Here is a 6000-nt window from a genome sequence, read left to right as displayed (position 1 = left end):
GGGCTATAAAAACCAAACAGAGGATTTAATCTTTGATTATGGAGGTGATATGGTCAGATGTGCTTTTTAGGAAGATCAAATCAACTGCTGAATGGAGGATGGACTGAAGTGGCGAGAGACTTGAGGTGGGGAGACAAACCAGCATGCTGTTACAATAATCCAATTGTGAGATGATGAGGTGTTGCACCAAGATGGTAGCAGTGTCATAGGAGAGAAGGGGGCCCTATTCTAGAGATGTTTCATAGAACTTGACATCTGATTGCATACAGGGTAAATCTTTGCCATATAGATATTGTTGTTCAGTTGTGTCCAACTCTTTGTGACTCCATTTGGGGTTTTCCTGTCAAAGACACTAGAGTGGTTTGCCATTTCCTTCTCTGTCTCATTTTACAGATGAGGAAACTGAGGCAAACAAGGTTAAGTGACTTGTTGAGGGTCAGACATATACTAAGTTTCTAAGGCCCCCTTTGAACTCAGGCCCTCCTGGCCTGAGGCCCTATGATCTATCCACTGTACCACCTAGCTGCCCATATAGATGTCATCTATGATTATTATTGGGATCACACTTTTTGAGATAGTGATTTGAAATATGTACCAGGGAAAATTGCAAATCTAAAAATGCTATTATTGGTTCCATCTACCAAAATGCTAATTTTCTGGCACTACTACCCTTTGTATATATAAACCAAAAGAATCATGCTTCTTTGTTCTTTTATAGCCAAGAGAAATTATGTTCCCATGACTTCAGACAGTTGTTATGCCTTTTTCTGACTTCTGCCACTTATATATTAGGCTCCTGCAGATCATTACCAATATCAACATCTGGCGCTGCTTGCTTCCCTGTCGAATGAAGTGCTTCAATTTCCTCTATTTCTTCAGTAACAGGAAATACCATTTGTGCTTTGGTGGAATTTAGGATTAAATATTTCTAAAAGCAACTGTTGTTTTTATAAGACATCTTGAAGTGATGATTTATTTTGTGTGCTCTTTTGCCTGTAAATTCTTCTCTCCATCTGAACTGAACCAAAACCCCCCTGCCTACACATCCTGCTATTAGATCGCTCAGCTTTTCTTTCCTCCATCCAGTCCTATTTCTTGAGTACCTAAAGTATATAAGGGATCCTACTGGGTACAAATCATCTCCAGCACCCAAATGCCAATGGCTTCTGGCTACTGTTCATCTGGGGCAGGAGGTGCTGCCAAATATACGGGAAGCACAGCCAGCTCCTCACTCACAGAATGTTATCATTACTTCTTCTTTCCCTAATAGTTAATGCTCCACCTGTCAAGAATGATTCTTGCACATGTAAGAACTTAATAAAGGTTTGTTGATTTGAATTGACCATCTTTCTATGTGAAGGAAAAAGTCCAAAAAATAATGATTGGGGGACAGATAGTATGATGTTGGGGGAAAGAGTATGGGATCCAGGGTCATAGGAGTTAGATTCAAATCCTGACTCTACTACTCACTTAAACTTCTCTGGGCCTCCGTTTCCTCATCTATAAAATAAGGCGGTTGTATTAGTTTAGTCAATGAATTACTAAACATTTATTAAATGACTACTATGTGCCAGCACAGGGCTAAGTCTTGAGGATACAAAAAGAGGTAAAAGACAGTCTCTGCCCTCAAGAAGCTCACAGTCTAATGGGGGAGACAAGAAACAAACACACACAATCAAAGCAAGCTAGATATAGGATAAAGAGGAAATAATCAACAGAGGGAAGGCACCAGAATTAAGAGAGGTTGGGGAAGACTTTCTGTAGAAGGTGAGATTTCAGTTGGGACTTAAAGGGAGCCAGTAGGCAGAGAGGAAGAGGGAGAGCATTCCACTTGGCAGATAGCCAAAGGAAAATACTTGGAGCCGAGAGATGGATGTCACAGATCCTATTTCCACTCATATAGTTACTAATATTCTAGTTACCAAATGAAATAGTTTATGTAAAGCATTCTGAAGTGAATACTTCAATTATCGATATTATTTTTACCATTATTACCACCAATATAGTGAGAAGACAATGCTCCCTGCTGAATACAACCACAGAAATCCCATCTCCCATTATTCAACCCATCAATAAGCATTTATCAGGCATGTGTCAGGTACTGTGTTAGGTGCTGAGGATACAAGTACAAAGAATAAAATATTTCTTACTCTCAAGCAGCTAATATTCTAATGAAGGAGGTTACACAAAGAAACACCCTCCTCTTCACAAAGAAAGCAATATTTTCTTCATAGAGTAATAGGATTTAGAAGTGGAAGAGACCTTAGACATTATCAAATCCTCTTGTCCTTAGCCCTCTCTCTCTCTAATATCAGGGAACATTTTCTGAACAGCAGGTAACAAAAGGAGGGAGGCTCTAGACAGGTGTATCTCATTTTATTGTGCTTCGCTTTATTGCACTTTGCAGATATTGAGTTTTTGGGGTTTTTTGTTTTGTTTTGTTTTACAAATTGAAGGTTTGTGCCAACCCTGCATGGAGCAAGTCTATTGGCACCATTTTTCCAACAGCATGTGCTCACATTGTATGTTTCTCATGTTTTGGTAATTCTCGCTACATTTCAAATTTTTTCATCATCATTATATGCTATGGTGATTGGTGATCAGATCTTCGATATTAAATTGTTTTAGGGTGCCCATATAAGATAGCACACAATCGCAAAATGGTGTGGGTGTTCTGACTGCTCCGCAGACTAGTTATTCCCCATCTCTCTCCATCTCTTGGGACCTCTCTATTCCCTGAGACAAAACAATATTGAAATTAGGCCAGTTAATAACCCTACAATGGCCTCTAAGAGTTCAAATGAAAAGAATAGTCAATTGATATGGCAAACTCCATTGTTGTCTTATTTTAAAAAATTGCCACAGCCATCCCAACTTTTAGCCACTACCACCTTGATCAGTCAGCAGCCATCGACACCGAGGCAAAACCCTCCACCAGCAAAAAGATTATGTCTTCCTGAAGGCTCAGACGATGGTTAGCATGTTTTAGCAACAAAACATTTTTTAAATTACAGTATATACTTTTTTTAAGATGTAATACTATTGCACACTTGATAGTATGCAATATAGTGTAAACATAACTTTTATATGGACTGGGAAACCAAAAAATTCATGTGACTGGCTTTATTGTAATAAATTATTGTGGTAGTCTGGAACAAAACCCACAATATCTCCAAGGTATGCCTGTACTTTGGGGAGGCATAGAGGAGTAGAAGTGGAAGAAAGAACTGAGTGAGAAACATAGAAGAGCCACCACTACCTTTATTGCTAAAGATTATTGGCACAAAAATATGGCATGTTACTGGAAGAATAGTATCAATCATACTAATGCTTAGAATGAGGTAAAGTGGTGAGGAAAACTATAAACAAAAAGGAGTTTTTAGCTATATTGAGAAAAGAAGAGATTCAAAGAATAGATAGGGCCATTGCTCAGGATGGATGGAATGATGAGGATGGATAATAGATAATCCAATTCAACAAACGTTTATTTAGTACCAACTATGTGCCAGCTATGGGCAGTTAGGTGGTACAGTGGACAGAGCACTGGACGTGGAGACAGGAAGATCCACATTCAAATTTGGCCTCAAATGCCTACTAGCTGTGTGACCCTGGTCATATCACTTAACCCCTATTTGATTCAGTTCCTCATCTGTAAAATAGTGATACACTGGAGAAGGAAATGGCAAATCACTCCAGTATCTTTGCCAAGAAAACCCCACGGAAAAATGTCCATGAGGTCACATGGACATGACTCAACAACATGTTCCAGGCCCTGTGCTAAGTGATAGGGATACAAGTAAGAAAAAGAAAGATAGTTCCTGCCCTTGAGGACCTTACCGTCTATTGGGAGAACACAACACACTAAAGAAAGCTGAGAAGGGGAAAGAAGATATGATGTTATATGGTGTCAAAACCGAGCAGAGAAATTGATAGAGAGTAGAAAGTTACCTAGAGAGTTGAGATCCCAGCCCTCTGTAAAGGAAGGTTTTGAGAGGAGTTTAGTGTTCTGCTCCTACTCCCACCCCCAATCAGAGGGGAGAAGCCACTGAGGAGCTGAGAAGCTGTTGAATATTAAAAACTGAGTCAACCAGCATGATGAGATTTCAGATGATCAGCTTCTCCTGGGTGAGACGTGATGTTCCATGGATAAATAAACAGATAAAACTTAGAGTGGCTCCACCTATTTGCAGTTGTTTTTTTCCTGTCAAATAAAATTATGGAAGAATAGAACAAAGTGGCTAATAGCAGTGTTAATATCCAAGATAAATAAGGAGAAACATAGCTCCAGCTGTCCTTTATGAGCTCAAGTTACTGGTCCAGGTGAACTCCATCCCAGGATACTGAAAGACCTTGAAGATACGCTGACTGAACCACTTTCAATTATCTTTGAAAAAGCATATGGAATGAAAGAAGTGCTACAGAACTAAAGGAGGGCAGATATTTTACATAAATGAAAGAATGAAGTTTCCAAAAATATAGGTTGGTGTGCTTCTTTGATTCCTAGCAAAACTCTAGAATGAATTAATGAGCTAGTTAGTGAATATCTAGAAAAGCAAACATTAACCACAAAGAGCAATGTGGCTTCATTAGAAAGAAGTCATTGAAAGCTTGCAGGTCCTCTGCCTGAGCAGTCCCTGAGATCCTGGAATAAAATAATACTCACTATCCCAAGAAAGCAGTCAGAAGACCAACCCAGACATTCCCTGCAGAAGTACACAGAGCCCAACCCCAACCTCAAGCTTGAAAGCAGCAAGTAACCTAGAAGAATGAGCAGACCAAAAGAGAATAAATACCGTAAAAAGCTATCATGATGACAGGGACATTCAAGATAAACCCAGAAGAACAGCCATAAGCAAAGCCTCCAAAAAAACCCAAAACCAGACCATAGTTTGGGTACAAGTTCAATTGGAATTCCTGGAACAGACAGAGCAAGAGATTGGGTCATTTTTTTTTTTAAATGAATGAAATAAGGGGGAAAGGGAAGAGGGGAAATGGAAAAGAACTGAGAGCTATGGAAGAAAGAATAGGAAAGGAAATTAACAGTTCAACCTAAAAGTTTCAAAACCTTGCCCAAGCAATAAACTCCCTGAAAAATGGAATAGACTAAGGAGAAGAGAATGACAAGAAATATTAAAACAAAGTCAAAAGACTTAAAAGTAGAAGAAAATGTAAAGTCGACCAATTTGGAAAACAGATCTAGAAGAGTCATTCATGAATCGCTGTACTGCCTGGAAGGCATAACCAAACAAAAGAGTCTAGACAGCCCAAGAAAGAACTGCCCAAATCTTTAGAACCAGGGGACAAAGTGGAAAGAGAAAGAATCCACCTGTCATCTCCTGAAAAACACTCTAAAATGAAAACTCCCTGGAGGATTATAGACGAATTCCAGGGTTTCCTGGACAAAGAAAAAAATATTTAAAGCATCCCAAAACAAAGAATTCAAGTACAAAGGAGTCACAGTCAGGATGATACAATATTTAGTGGTGACCATCATAAAAGAGTGAAAAGTTTAGAATTCAGAAGGCAAAGCAAATGGGCTTACTCAAAAAGAACTTACCCAGAAAAACTGAGTATAATCATACATGAGGGAAAACAGACTTTTAATGAGATAGGAGATGTTTAAACCTTTTTGATGAAAGAGCTGCATAGTAGTTTTGAAATTCAAAAACAGGAGTCAAGAGAAATAAAAAAGGAACAATAATAAGGGGCTAAACAAAGGTAAACTATTTATTTTCAAATATGAGGAAGATGATTAATGTGTCCCCTCTGAACATTATCATCATCACCAGGGGTCATAAGAGTCTAGTTAGACAGAAGGCTCGGAAGTGCTTCTGTTATGTCTTGATGATCTTAAGAACATAAAATGAGGGGAAGAGGAGAGTGGGAAGGAGGAAGGAAGATTGGAGAAAATTTTTTCACATACTGGAGGTGCTAAAGTAGAAGTCTATACAAACAAGGAAGGGGTGAGTGGAGATGGTGACCCTTGAACTTTATTTTCAT

Source organism: Trichosurus vulpecula, chromosome 1, assembly GCF_011100635.1.
Source record: "Trichosurus vulpecula isolate mTriVul1 chromosome 1, mTriVul1.pri, whole genome shotgun sequence".
Lineage (NCBI taxonomy): Eukaryota > Metazoa > Chordata > Mammalia > Diprotodontia > Phalangeridae > Trichosurus > Trichosurus vulpecula.
The sequence above is the reverse complement of the archived record's forward strand: the minus strand, read 5'-3'. Positions refer to the sequence as shown.